Source organism: Lepisosteus platostomus, chromosome 25 (genome assembly GCF_059453375.1).
Source record: "Lepisosteus platostomus isolate fLepPlt1 chromosome 25, fLepPlt1.hap1, whole genome shotgun sequence".
Classification (NCBI taxonomy): Eukaryota; Metazoa; Chordata; class Actinopteri; order Semionotiformes; family Lepisosteidae; genus Lepisosteus; species Lepisosteus platostomus.
Window position 1 is genome coordinate 5,057,336 of NC_142635.1, and position 15,245 is coordinate 5,072,580.

The 15,245-nt window shown below is 39.3% G+C and overlaps 2 long non-coding RNA genes across 3 annotated transcripts; one reads left to right on the forward strand and one right to left on the reverse strand.

Annotated features, from left to right (window-relative positions):
* Positions 1-13: 13 nt before the first annotated feature.
* Positions 14-11,612, forward strand: LOC148640886 (uncharacterized). Of its 2 annotated transcripts, XR_015930247.1 has the most exons (9): positions 14-118; positions 2,418-2,494; positions 2,877-3,039; positions 4,393-4,463; positions 5,279-9,602; positions 10,004-10,046; positions 10,525-10,589; positions 10,857-10,911; positions 11,382-11,612. It is a non-coding gene; the product is annotated as an uncharacterized LOC148640886 (long non-coding RNA). The 2 variants fall into 2 exon arrangements; XR_015930246.1 differs by lacking the exon at positions 4,393-4,463.
* Positions 11,613-12,495: 883 nt separating this feature from the next.
* On the reverse strand, positions 12,496-14,326 carry LOC148640887 (uncharacterized). The gene is made up of 4 exons (XR_015930401.1): positions 14,250-14,326; positions 13,755-13,779; positions 13,412-13,462; positions 12,496-12,770 (listed from the first exon to the last, which is right to left on the reverse strand). It is a non-coding gene; the product is annotated as an uncharacterized LOC148640887 (long non-coding RNA).
* Positions 14,327-15,245: the final 919 nt, after the last annotated feature.

Consider the following 15,245-nt stretch of genomic DNA (forward strand, 5'->3'; position numbering starts at 1 on the left):
CTGGTGTCGATGACGTCATGTAAACGCGACCATGCAGGAAGAGTTTTTTTTTGGAAACCTTTTTTTATTATCGTAAGAACAAAAATACACACTGCGTGGGAAAAAAAGCTTAAACAAGGTAAATAAAGATAAACTTTCGTGTTGTCTGTAAATACGCCTTTGCACCTCTTATAAACTCTTCAAACACAGGTCTCTCCCCAGACCCTTTCACTCTGTACATGCAACGACGTGCAAATATCAAAATTAAAAAGTCCACCGCAAAAGATATTTTCATATTTTAACAAAAAAAAAATATTAATTAAAAATTGAACACACACCAGGAAGCAACATTTAAAAAAAAATATTTATGCTAAACAAAAGAACAAACATTACAATACAAACAAGAGTACATATAACAATTCAAAACAAAAATATCGTCAGGGGTACATACTTCTACATCAATTCAAGTTATACCATGCAGGAAGAGTGGGGGAGTTCGATTCAGGCAGAGTTGTGCTCCATACCGGTCGGGGATTATCTCGGGGTATGATGCCGCAACCACACACAATAGTTTTAGTTTTTAGCTATGAGAGACTCAAACTACCTAGCGCTGTGAAAGATATAAATATTTCAGTTTGAGAAAACAAAATTCGCTGGCTGGCACATGATACTCTTGTTTTCCCTGGAGATGTAATCGGTTGATGCAGTTAGAAATATAAATGTTTTACATCTGCTTAAGGCACATCTTCTAATATTAACACATCAACTATTTTCTCTTAAAGATTTTGATTCAGGAACAGGTGATAACACACAAGTAAACACAGTTGTGACAGTGATGTTCTTAAAACAGAACAGAGCTGTCGGTCCTAGTTAATCAGAGATTCATCGCTGGCAGGTCGTGTCTTACTGTCAAAACCAGAGGGAGTTAATCATTCTGTGTGGTTCAATCACACTGGAGTTTCCTAAACACATTAGTGATGATTCTGACAAATAACTTTATTACTTCATATTAAAGAATACACCCCATTATGTCCGATAACATCATCTTGTGTAGCCCCCCAAAACAGTGTGGCTTGACTGTTCTAGTGTTCTAGTTCTAACAGCCCTACACTCTATGGACCTCAGTTAAACATATTATCCAAATATAGAATCTCTTCCAATGACCTACAGGTCTCTCTCACTCTACACACCACTTGCAGTAACAGATTTTAATAATAGATAAGTACTACATTTCCAGGTTCTGTACCAGTCCTGAGTAGACTCAAACTTCCCTAATATGTGATCAAGCTACAGAATTGTTATTTTTTCAAATATTCTTTCTGACTGAAGGGGTGAGGTGTTTTTATTGGAAAAAAGCTCTGGTACTAGACACAAGCTCTATTGTTAGGGGGGCTGGATTACCTGGATTTCCTATTGGACAGTTGTTCATGTACAGAGGATTCTATTGGTCAATAACAGGAATATCGATTCAATTCCTATCGGCTGGACCTAAGACGTTGAGCAGCCAATCATATTGTTCTCTAGGTAGTCAGTGACAACACTAGATGACAATGTTCACACAGTTCTTTATGAAAGAAGATGTGCTTGAAGTTCTGGAAAGTAAGGAACTTGTAGGATTAGAGAGAGCCACTTTTGTTTAAATTAAAAAGAAGAAAACCTTCTACCCTCTGAATCATTTTATGTCTTCATAAATACTCTTAGCATTATTATGACTACGAATGTGAGCAGAGGTCATAAGTATTATAAGTATCATTTTTGACAACAGAATCCACACTTGACAAATGTTGTGTGTGTAGGTGTATACATGTATATAAAACTTTCTCGTTTGTATCCTGTATGGTGTTTATTCTGACCGCTCTTAGAGCAAAGCCATCGATTTCAGTTTAACTGCTAAAACAGCCTTGAGCTGTGTGTTACGGTGACCGAGGAGTGTGGCTGCCACATAATGTACATACTGTATATAACTTTAACGGTGTAAGACTCAGTCAGTGTTACTGTGCTCACTGAAGCATGAGACAATTTTAAATGATACCTATAAATCAAGTAAATGCAGTAAAATCAAAGTAAAAAATATGCCATTTATAAGCTGTGAAATGTTTCAAAGGATTGTTTCAAATGTTGCAATTTTACCCTAGTGCCATTATTAATTGTCAAAAAACAATTTAATGTTGTTAGCTATTGCCTAAACTTGAAGCAGACTTTGACATTCATGCAGAAGTTTTAAAATTGGAAACACAAGGCACAAAATGAAGAAAACCCAGACTCTTCCATATCAGGAATTTGAGCATAGCTTGACCTGGACATTCTTGTAGAATGCCAAGATTTGCACCAAGATCGTGCAAGGTGAGAGATTTTAGGAATCCTTGTATCTGTAACACTCCTATGGGAGGACTCGCTCCAGTTGTAATGGAGAGTGTTTGGATTGTGGTTTATTTCAGACCTGAAGGCTTCTTCTTCTGGGAAAGAGAGATCCTGCACACTGAGCTTGTTAGAAGACACAGCTGCCACAATGCAGGTAGGAGTATCTCTGCTCTGCCACCACACACCATGTGTTTTGCAATCCTGATTCTTTTGCACAAAGTAAAGCACTTTTTCAAATAACAGTTCTTCCCTTATGTTTTCCTGTCTCTGTCATGATCATGTGTGCCACTGTCCTTCTCTAGCAGGGTTTGGATATGAACTGGATTCTCTAGCTATCACTCTGTCCATCTGCTTCACTGGTAGAATGTGTGGAAAGTAAACTTCTGATTGTTAGTTTCACATCACTTTGAATAACAATATGAACTATGAATGTCTGTTTTTATCATTTTTGTGATGCCACTAGAGGCAAAGTACTGAATTGGAGGTTTATTAGGAAGAGTGTCATGGATTTCACTGAGACCTTTGACCACTTTTAGATGGCAGAACAGAGGTAGTGCAACATGGAGCACCACCATGATGTCAGTAGTGGAAAAAGACACAGGTGCACTCTTACCTGCAGGCCATATAAGTCGAACCCAGAGATGACAGAGAGTAGAAACTTCAGTCAAGCTGCACACAAACTGCATCTGACTGTATGAGGTGAGTATGTGATTTCCCATTTGGAAAAAAATGTAGAGAACTTGTTGTAAGACAAAGGAAAAACAAAGACTTGGTATTAAACTGAACCATAGCAAAACAAAGAGAGGGCAATGGAAGAAGGGAGAAGTAGAAAAAAAGAAGATGGTAAAGCAATAAGCAAGAGACATACAGATAGTAGAAGATAGTTAAAGGCAGAATTTCAAACCGACACGCCTTTAAATCACCAGATCTGGAACTTTTGGATTGGTTCTTGTAACTCTGTATATTTCTTCTGATGCCAGTTATAAAACTACCTCAGAAATACTTTATCATTATATTCAAGACTTTGAGTTAATATCACCAGATGCCCCCAAATTTGGGGAGATTTTAATGGCGGGTTGCTTAAGTCAGTTCTCCCTAATTATTATCAATATCTAAAAAAATAGACAAGAGGTTTTAGAACATTAGATCTCTGTTATGGAAACTTTAAGAATGCCTATAAAGCTCTTATAAAACCACTAATTGATCTGTTTACTTATTACCATTGCACTGACAGAGTTGAAAAATAGTGAAGCCCAAGACAAAGTTGTGCATGCGTGGGATGATGAAAGAGTTTAAGCTTTGCAAGGTTGGTTTGATTGTACAGATTGGAAGATGACTGTGAGGATTAATGACCAGTCTGATGTAATAGAGTAGAGCAGAGTAGTTAATTGCCATATGTACACATATGTTGGAATTCTTAATCGCTCTGATCTCTCGAGACAGAGTAGGGCAGATTTTGGAGATGGGTGTACATCATACACTTACTCAGTTGATATACAATTTCCTTATTTGGGAACAGTATGTACAAGTGAACTCAGGGAAGTCTCTCACCATCAGCAACCAGCACAGGGGTACCCCAGGTGTGCATGCTGTCCCCACTGCTTTTCACATTGTACACTGATGATTGTGTACGCCACTCTGACATCTGTGTGATTATAAAAAAAATTGGTTGATTAGGACTTTTGAATTATGGTGAATACAATCATAGACAGGAGAAAAATATATATTTTTAAATGACGTCAGGATAATTCCCTGTTGTTAAACACAAAACAAAAGAAATGATCATTGATTTCAGAAAGAAATGCTCCAGTCCTCTGAGCTCTGTAATTATAAATGGAATGGATAGTGAAACAGTAAATGAATATAAGTACCTTGACACTATTATTGTTTGTAGATTAGCTTGGACAGCCACCACAGAGGAAGGTATTTGAAGGTGAAACAAAGGTTGTATTGTTTAAGGAAATTAAGGAGTTTTAATGTAGAAAGCAAATTGTTAAAAACATTTTAAGAGTTTTTCTTTTTATTCAGAGCAGTCTAACCTTTTGTATTCAGAGCTGTGGAGGTGCTTTGTCCTTGCAGAACCACAATTTCCTTACCGGAGCCCCAGTTCAAGGACTCCTGAGGTATATATTTTAAAAATCTACAGGGCTCAGACAGCTCATTTCAACTCATACTCTTGGAGTTTTATCTGGGACTATCTGGGAGTTTTGCTCACAGGTGATTTGACATGCTCCTGGACTTTCTACTGTACAAACCCTGCCAAGTCCAGTCTTACCTTATGCAGTCAGATAAAAGCATGTTGTGAATATCAAAGCTATGATTTTGGGACCACGTTGTCCGAGCAGAAATCCATCACTGGTATTTATTATTTTCGACTGCTTCCATTCTGTTAGGCTTCTCTGGCAAATTTGTTTTTATCACAGTTATTTGAGCTGATAATGATTTGAGCTAATTCATGATAAGTATTAAAACAGTAGGCTTGGATTAAACAGACAATAATTAAACAGCAGGCTTTGTATTGATGATGTTGTCCTCTGGTCTTGAGCAACTTTCCTTCCCTGCTGCTGACACCCCAATCTACAGCAAACCTGTCAATACTTATTTTGAAGTCTGAGAATTATATTTGTATCTGCAGTTAAACGTGTGTGTTTGTATATACTGTATATATACGTGTCTGGGACACTGTAACACCAGACTGGCGAAGGCCAGTAAATATCTGAGTAATACAGTGGGACGTTTTGGCAGGTTGTTAACCTATACTTGTATGAAACAGACTGATTTTTAGGCTTATAATGATTTTCAATATCAGTTACTACATTTTGACATGGACATGAAATGTGTATATAGCACTTTTGGGTCTAAGAAGCCTTGTCACATTGTCAAATCTGCTTTCATATTTACCGATGGAAGAATAATTGTATTTCTTCATTCTCAACAGTGCTGTCAGTCACAGGCCTTTCCCCTGAGCTGGGAGGATCATGAGGACCACCTGGACAGTCAATAGTCTGCTGCTTCACCTGCATAAGAGGTCACTTTTAACAGCAGTTTCTTTCATCATTAAGAGGGAGTTATGGCCTACTCTTTCAGGGGATTCTAAAATATCACATTCCTATTTTTTTAACAAATGTTGGTATGAAATAGATTGTTAGGAAAACAATACAGTGATCATTGTATCACCTGATACACATAATCCGTTTTCAGCTAAAGCTCTGCACCTGCAGTTATGAGTGCTGAACCTTGAATCTCTGTGTCTCATGTATTTCAAAGAATCAGTTCACAGTTCAGCCTTTTTTATGAATAAAGGAAAATGTAAACTTGGTTAGTAAGCAAACTAAGAAGTGTTTTCTTTATGAAATATAGCTCTTTCAAAGTAAAATTGATTTCTTCCTTGTGGTACTTATTCTGATCTTATCTTGTTGGTACTGTACAGATCTTTACATCCGATAAATGTGTTCTAAGATAGTGAACAGTATATATTGGTTTAGAAGAAGAGGTTTTGATATAGATTCTATTTCATGTGCATTAAGTCAATTACTTGAATGTTAAAAATGTTTGTTTTTTCTGGTACTGGCTTATAGTAATATAGCTGTGGAGTTCCTGGGTGCTCCCTCCTTGCAGCAGATACACATCTTACTCTTTATATACTGTACTAAATTGCTTCACTTATTGAGTCTGTCCTCAAAATGCCTACTTAAATGTGGAACAAAGCAGATTGTGAGGGTGTGTGTGTTACAGCACCACATTGGCTCATAATTAACTGTGCACTGCTCTTTCAGAGGACAGCAGCATTTGTTCCTACAGCACAGTGATCATTTTTCTGATAGCATGTTTACCCACAAGAAAGCACATTAAGCTTTTCTGACATGTTCGCTTTGTCTCACCTTCATGTTAATGTATTAAGCATTCCTACACGAGGCACTTTGTAATTAACATTGGAGTCTCTTATCCTTTCTGAGTTCTCAGTTCCCCCCCCCACCCTCTGAAGTAGACCTGCCAGAGACAGAGCGCAAAGCTGGACTTGGTGTTTCAGATGCTCATCAGCACTAATTTGAGCAAAAGCAATATTTACTAACAAGGGGCTGGGAGATCAGCAGATCTATGATGAAGAGTACAGTATGCAATTACTGGCAGGCAGTCTCCCTTTGTGTGCATACTGTACAAGCAACACCTGGAGCTCCATGCCTGACAGCCACCCTGACCAGCCAGGCTCACTAAAGAAATGGGAGGATGATCGTGTGTGAAAACTCACTCTTCATAGATGAAGAAACTCCACTACAGGTACCCGAACCCAACCCTGCAATCCACACACCCTTTAAGAAACAATCCGAGGACAACAGTTTATTGCAGAAATTGGACAAGAAGATACAGAACAGGAGGAACCAGGACGGCTGTTATTATACAGTATTGGAAACCTCTCATGCGGTCCGCAGACTGGAGCCCCGGAGAGACGGTGGGTAACCTGGGACCGCGAGGCGAGTCCGGCTGCTCTTCGGGATCAACTGTTGCTGCTTGAACAGGGGAGGAAAAGAGGTTTCACGCTCCAGTACCTGTTGGAACAGTGTCTGGCTTCTTGCCTCTGTCAACACAAAAGTAACACCGTTTTTCGGAAGGCACAAAAGCGGTTCATTCGGAGGGAGGCGTTAAAATTAAAAGCATGAGGCTCGCTAAACAGTGTAGACAAGTTGGATTATCTTACCTCCGAGTTCACCGGCCAGCTCTCCAGTCTCACGCAACACGGGAGCTCTGCGCTTCGGCGTTCGGACGGTTGTAAAGGACAGGAAAGCGGAGACCTGGAAAGGAGAGTATAAAAAAAAAAACCTGCCGAAACACGACTAACAAACCTGACCAAGCATTCAGACTACAGGTAGCAATGTTAAATGCTAACAGAAAAGATACGTAGCATTCCGTCCCTTTTAGAGGTACGAAAGTCGTTGGTTCAGTTGCAATTCAATCTTGCTTTCAAAGCTAGAAGGCATTTTCTAAAACGTGGTCTAAAACCAATTGTCCGCAACGGTCATTTCCTTAATTACTCTGGAGCTCACATTCCTCCTCTTCTTCTTCAGTTTTATACGGTTCCTGTCTTAATAGAAAGAAACCTTGACAGAAATTCAGCAAAACATCCGGGATTTTGTTTTTCTTCCAGGCGCAAAGCCGCTATTTAAAGGCAAAGACGCACTCCGGCAGCCGGAACCGTTTTTAAAGCAGACCAATCGTAAGCTGATACAAGATTAATCAAACCTGGCTTTAGACTTGTAATTATGTAGATTATGCCTAAAACACGGACGGTATCCTGGAGTTAGCCGTCTCCGCCTTCGCAACACGGTCTTTCAAAGACAAATACGATCCCACTCCATACTTTTAACTGGATGAAGTAACATTATTGAAACTTTAATTTAACACGATTTGTTTTCAATTAAATATACTTTATTGATCACCCGGTATTCAGGTCACGAGGTGAGAAATTAGTGTCAACCTTGCGACATTTTTTCAAATTTCCTGTCTTTCAATTTTGGATCAAATAGTAAGAATTACACTGTTGGTATAGTTGATATTTGACTGTTGGATTGATTTGATAATCAATCTCACCTTTGATTACTGTACATCGCTCATTGATAATGGTTCCCCAACACATTTCACTGTATAACCTGTGTATACGCTGTACAACACTGTATAGAATGTGAATGCCTTTTTAAAATTAATCAAAATGAATTTGGAGCTCTCTCTTAGAGATGACAACTGCGAGGTAGTATACTACTAAATACCGACGGACACTGCTTCCACTAGTTCAGTGCCAGAAATCTGATTTAACACTATATAGAATTTTGATGACTTTTTAAAAATAAATATGCATCTGTCTCTTAGAGATCACCTTTATGAGTCTTTTATAGACTTCTAAATATCTGCTTCCACTAGTTCAGTGCAAGGAGTCTGGTATACATAGACAATATTTGTACCACCTGCACGTTTTGCACTTGACTACAGTGACTTTCTTATCTAATAGTATATGAAATAACAGCATCTCTCGTAGTAAAAATATGGAGCGATGTGATGCACCGTTGATTGCAAAACTTGTTATTACGTCTTTATCACACTTCTGTTTTCTTAACCTTATCAAACGCCCATGGAAATATAACTATGTCTTATCGTGACAACTACTGGTATAAAGGGTCTAAAGGGATACTCTGTCCAGACGCCAGCTGGGGTATAAAACATTCAGATGAATATATCGCTCATGTAGTAATTGTTTTAATAGAATTAGAATCATTTCAGACATTTTGTTTTGAAAAATAAAACATTTTAACCTCTCGGACTTCACGTCTGACACATGACATAAAGGCTCCTCCAACTCTGTGGCAAACTTTGAATCTCTGTTTTTCGCTGTCATTCGAAATGTTAAACAAGTCATGTCCAGTCGCAAAAAGTCTAGAAAATCGCATTATAAAGTCGTCTCTGTAGAATTAATGTTTGAAAAGCGAGAAAACAGGGGGCAGTATCTGGTCTCGGAACTGGGACGTGGCTTCAGACTGAATAAGAGAGTTACATGCCCGGTGTGCTGTATGGCCGGCCTGGTGGCTCCGCGGGCTGAACCATCGGACACTTCTAAAGTTCAGAAAGCAGAGCGACTCTCAGAGATCAGAGTGAGTTAAATACGAGCCCCGAGCCTCTCCGTCAGTGTGAGATCTTATCCCCGGGTGTAGCTCTCGCGCTGTCGGGGTGAGTTTGTAGAAGTGGCTGTTCTCTACCACGCCGGCCGTTTTGGGGGGCTCCATTTTCGGGGCCTTCCAAAACAGGGTAAATTTGGGTGGTTTAAGTCCTTTATAAATGATTAGTTGTTGACTCAATTCTAAAAAGCAGCCCCTTATACCACTGTGACACCTTCAGGACAGGTGTGGCATCAGCAGTGAAAGAGAGGTGCAGTCCTAACTAGGAGCGACAGGGGTCTCTCTCCAGCACGTTTCTCTTGATTCGGTCAACTGGCCACAAGCGAAACGTTCCCGACGAACAAACTCGTAGGTGAATGTCGCTGTACCAGTTTGTCTGAAAATCGTTAGCTGTTGAATACTTTATGCATTTTTTGGTGAGTAAAAATGTCTATGTTTGTTCAGTAACGTCAGTGTTGAGCCCTTGTAACTGAATCCCCAGCTGTCCTTTAGGAGCCGAGCCCGCCTCCAGAGTGACCTTCCTCAGCGGACACGCCCCGTCCACCTGTTCCACAGGTGCGCCCGGCAAGATGGCGGCGGGACGAGTTTCTGCGGCGTTAGGTGCGTTTGCGTTTTATTTCATATTTTCTAATTTTAAGTTAAAAAATGCAAATATCACGTTGAGTAAAGATAGACAAAGTTTATGCATGTTGCTACATTTTAATTGTATGTATTTCGATTTAATTTGTGTTTAAAGGACGCCGAAATTAGTGTTCTCTCCGTTTGGACGTTTTAAAATCTCCAATTAAGCGTTCTTATATTATCTTTAATTGAAGTATTTTTAAATATATGGTACTTCTAGGTATGTAGGTATGTAAGGCTGCAGTTTACCACCAAATTCCTTTCCAAAATTGTTGTGTGATTCTCTTCATTGCGGATATGGACTATTACCCTTTCCACTCCGAACTTCTAAAATATTAAGATGAAATTACGAATTCGTATGTTTTTTTTTATTTCTCCAGGTGACAAAAGGATTTAAAATGTTATAAAAAGGGTTTTTCAAAGGTACTGTAAGTTATATTCCTACCTCTCGCCATGCTATTTTTTTGTAACTCGATAAGACAACACTTATTGCCGGCATTTTAAAACAGAACGAGTCTATACAAATATTCTAACTTCTTTTTAGTTTCGTTGTGCTTTTGTTGAATAAAAATAAAAACTCTGGATTAAGCGCTGGATCTTTATCTATTGAATTAATTGAGTAAAGATGTGTAACACTAACAAATGTTAACGATACTTTTCAAAGCAGGGAGTATCGAAAATGATACCCGCTGTAAGTGGCACTTTCTCTTATATGTATTTGTAGCGTTTAATTTTTATGTGGCCGAACGTATTTTCTAAATATTGGAATAGTGGGACTGTTTTCTTAGTGAATTTCAGCGGAATTGTATATTTCTTCAGGCAGCTTATTTAAAAAGTTAGACTTCAAGCTCATCGATTCTGCAAATCCGGTATGTTGTTAACTTTTCTCTTTTGCCTCCAGTTCTGCGGCTCCTGCTCCTCGGCGCTCCGACGATCTCCTCTCCAGCTTCGCTCCAGCAACTCCTTGTGCGTTGGCAAGTTATTCTTGAGCTTTTCCTTACATTTCATTTTGGACACCAGAGCTTGATCTGTAATATACTATCTCTCATATAATTATTTTAATGATGTATTTATGTCTCTAGTGCTGTAGTTTAGCTTCGACATTTGCTTTATAAAGTCAGTTTCTGTTGGATCTCTTTGCGGATTCGAGGTGTAATAAAGCTTTCCGCTCCGAAATTATACAATTTTGAAAACATTGAATTGACTGATTCGTGTTTTATTTTATTCCTCCAGGTGACAAAGGATTTCAAGAACGCGCCTGGAGTTATGAAAGTTGTTTTAGCCCAGGGTAAGTACTGCTACCTTTCGCTATACCATTTATATTTATGTAACTCCGTTAGACAACACCTGCTTCCCTGCATTTTAACACCAGAACGGGTTTATACCAAGCTTCTTTTCGTTTCGTTGTGCTTTTGTTGAATAGAGATAGGAAACAATAAGTCGCAGATTCTAAGTCTATTGAATCCATTGGGTAAAGACGGATAATAAAACTTTTAACGACGGTTTTCAAAGCAGGGAGTTAACTCGAATATGCTGCACGCTGTAAATTTATAAGTAGAATTGCATTTCTGTGTGGCTGAACGAATTTTCGAAATATAGAAGTAGTGGGGCTGAGATGTACAATATCTGTGATTTCTAATGAAATTACTTATTGGTTTCTTATTTTAGCTTCTTTAAAAAGTTGACTTCAGAAAGTCAAGCGAATCGATTCTGCAAATCCGATATCTTGTTAATGATGTTTTTTTATTTTGCCTTCAGTTCTGCGGCTCCTGCTCCTCGGCGCTCCGACGATCTCCTCTCCAGCTCCGCTCCAGCAACTCTTTGTGCGTTGGCAAGTTATTCTTGACAGTGTGTGCTTTTCCTTACATTTCATTTTTTACACCAGTGGCTTGATCTGTAATGTACCGACTCTCTTAACCTGAATGTTTCCTGCTGACTGCTGCTACTGTTTGTGCTTTGTATTCTGCAATAAAAACTGTTTGCATTTTCTGAATTGCCTTCTATTTTTTAAGGTGTGTTGGGAGGGTTTACTCTGGCTGGTGTCTCATTGCTGTAAGTTTTTGGCTGCAAAATCTGGAGAGAGCACAAACAGTTTCCGAGAAACGATGCGATGGGTGTTTTGTACTTTGCGCCACGGCCGCAAGGGGACACCCTATCGCATCGTGACTTGGAAACTGCGGGGGCTACCCCCTTTTTAAGTCGCTCCAGATTTTCCCGCCTTTTTAGATAGTCTCTGGGGGGGTTAGGGTCCCTAGGAGGGAGCCCAGGTACAGCCCCTAGGGGAGGAGAAGGGAGGATAGCTCTAGCCAAGCCCCCTCACTCCCAGCTGAGAGGAAGGCGGGCTGGAGGTGGCTTTGGCCCGAGAGAGAGGAGGCACCCAGGGCGGACTCAGCCTATCAGTCACAGCTTGCAACTGACTGGCTTCTAACTAAATCCACACCAAGAGACCTGCCTCTCTGTAGGGACCTAGGCCATCACCAACCTGACTTCCCCAGCTGCTGGGAGTGAGTGGGCTTGGCTAGAGCTGCAGTCAATCAGCCAGCCCCTCTCTCCAAAAAGAGGAGTAGACGGGGCTCGGTTTGATTGATGGGAGGAGACCACGCCCTGAAAGAGCCCCGGTATATACTAAGTTTTTTGGCGGGAAAATCTGGACAGACTTAACAAGGGGGTAGCCTCTGCAGTTTCCAAGTCACAAAGCGATAGGGTGTCCCCTTGCGGTCAGTGACAACAAGGAAAAAACAGCCCTTCGCAGCGTTCCTCAGAAACTGTTAGTAAAGTCTCTCCGCCAAAAAACTCACCAACACCGGGGGTTTTCAGGACCAAGGGGATACTGAACTCTGCACGAGAACAGAAAGAACAAAACACATCAAAATCCAATAAACAATTTATTGAGCGAAAATTGCATACAAAACAAAGCATTCAAGTACCAGCGATGCACAGACTCGAAGTGAAAATTAACACATTTTAAATTACAAAGCGTCAAAGCAAGGCTACATTAACGCTAAAGGTTTTTACAAGTAAACAGAGTACAAAACCATTTGCATGCAAGTACATGGAAAAGCACAGAAACATACAGCACATTACTGTTTCTCCGAGGGATCTGTCGAGGCAGCGACCAGAGTGAAGACGGGAACTTCGTTGCCTTTCCTGCAAAACAACAGAAATCAGTATTAGCTGTGCTTTCTGTTCCAAACAGCATCTCGCCTTTATACCAGCTAGTTAGATCGAGCTTCCGTATTTACTGACACGTTCAGAAGATGAAACAGTTTAAAATGATTTACAGTTGAAATAAAGCACTTAGTCTGCTGTATCGCGAAATGCTCCTGTTGAACAGATATTGAAGTATTCAGGCTTGCTATTCAAGTGTGCAAAATAACGAAGGCACAATCAATACAGCTACTCTACATGTTTATCGATTAGAACGAATCTATCACATTCAAATGTTTTTTACAACTTCCATTTTGATTAACATTCGTTTTCTGAAACAACTTCGTTAACACGCGAACAATTAATCTAAATCTTTATAGGCTCCATTGTTTTAATTCTTGTGATACAATTTGGAAGCCAAAACGGTTTCTTATAAATCTATATTATGCGCACCCCCCCCCCCCCAAAAAGGGCTAAAGTGATAGCAGTTTAACAACTTCTGCCTGGAGAAATTTAGTGTGGCCTAGTTTGACTCCTTTGGATAAGGTACATAACGTTTATCAACAACAATTTTCTGGAGATACAGTATATACTGCACTTCAATGTGAAACGCGTAAACGAATAAATAGGTTTATACTTACATAGATAATTCCAGCAGCTGAGCCGAGCATGTCCTGTTCGAAAACACCAAACTGGAACACACGAACATGTATTTAGACGACCATTAACAGATAATTTAAACCAAAGTTTCCTAGCAGCAAACGGCGTTTTCACCGGGACAGATAGAGCAGAACATTTTTTAAAGAATCAGTGTAAAGAAATTAATACAACGTTTTAACCTCCGTTTATAGCGCCTAACGAAAATAAGTGTTTACTCCTTTCTCCTGTGATGTTTAGACTACATAACTATATTAATTAAATCTTATTTACATTAAAACAAATGAAAAATAAAATTAATCACAAAAAGACGCGGAACAAACTCACCCAGCTGCCTCCTCTCTTGCAGAACCTGGCGGACAGGTGAGCGGGGCGTGAACAGATATTGAAGTATTCAGGTTTGCATTTCAAGTGTGCAAAATAACAAAGGCACAATTAATACAGCTACTGTACATTTTTATCGATTAGAACGATACTATCACCTTCAATTGTTATTTTTTTACAATTTCCATTTTGATTGGAATATTCCTTTTCTGAGAAAACATCGTTAACACGCGAACATATAATCCAAATCTTTATAGGCTCCGTGGTTTTAATTTTGTGGTGCAATTTGGAAGCAACAACGGTTTCTTATGTTTTACATAAACAGCAGGCACAGTTTTGTCGCGTCAGAACAACTTCTGCCGTGAAGAAATGTCGTGTCGCCTAGTTTGACTCTACTTTGGACAAGGTGTATCACGTTTATCAACGATTTTCAGTAGATACAGTATATACTGCACTTCAATATGAGACGCGTTAACGAATTAATAGGTTAATACTTACATACTGTAGATAATTCCTGCAGCTCAGCCAAGCATGTCCTCCCCCTAAAACTGGAAATACAAGTACACCTGTATTTAGAAGATCATTTAATGATAATTAAAACCAAGGTTTCTAAGCAGCAAACAGCATTTTCACCGGGACAGATAGCGCAGAACATATTTCAATAAGATACGTGTAAAAATGAATAAAATGTTTAACTTATGTTGATACTCTCGTTATTTATTGACTTGTCCTGCACGAAAACACTAAACTGAAAACACACAGAAAACAGAATTTTTAAATTAAAGACCATTTAAACTAAGCAGTATTCCTTGAAAGCGATTTTTAAACGAGAAAATAAGAACGATATTACCTAAAATACTCTGGAAAACAACGACAAAACTAACTTTACAATTCTAGGTAGGCTATTTTCAGTTTGGATGAATGGGCACGCTTGAGTTTGTGAGCAAATTTCAAATGTTTGATAAAGAAAATTAAGATAAAGAAAAAGGCTGAAAAGCTACGTTTTCATTCTGCCAATACAACAGTGTCTTTACTGCTACAACATGGTTTTTCTTCGAAGTCAAAGAAATACAAACGTTGTTTGTGTAACACAAGTGTCCTGCTAAAAATGAGAGAAGCGCTGGGAAAGAAAGACAATAAAAATGTTATTTAGCGCCTATCTAAAATAACTGTTTTACCCCTTTACATCTTCCTGCGATGTGTGGACAATGTAATAATATGAATGAAAGCTTTAAAATTAAATAAAACATTAAAATAAAGGAAAAATAAAACTAGTCATGAAAAGACGCGGAACAAACTCACTCAGCTCCCTCCTCTCTCGCAGAACCTGGCTCACAGGTGAGCGGGGCGTGGCCTGCGAGGGATGTCATTCAAGTGGGCGTGGTTACCGGCTGACGGGGCAGGTAGCTTTTTTTTTTGTCTCGTCTTTTATCTTCCGTCCGAAAACATGTGGAAGAAATCGAGCATGTTTTCAAAAGCTACCACGAGTTACAG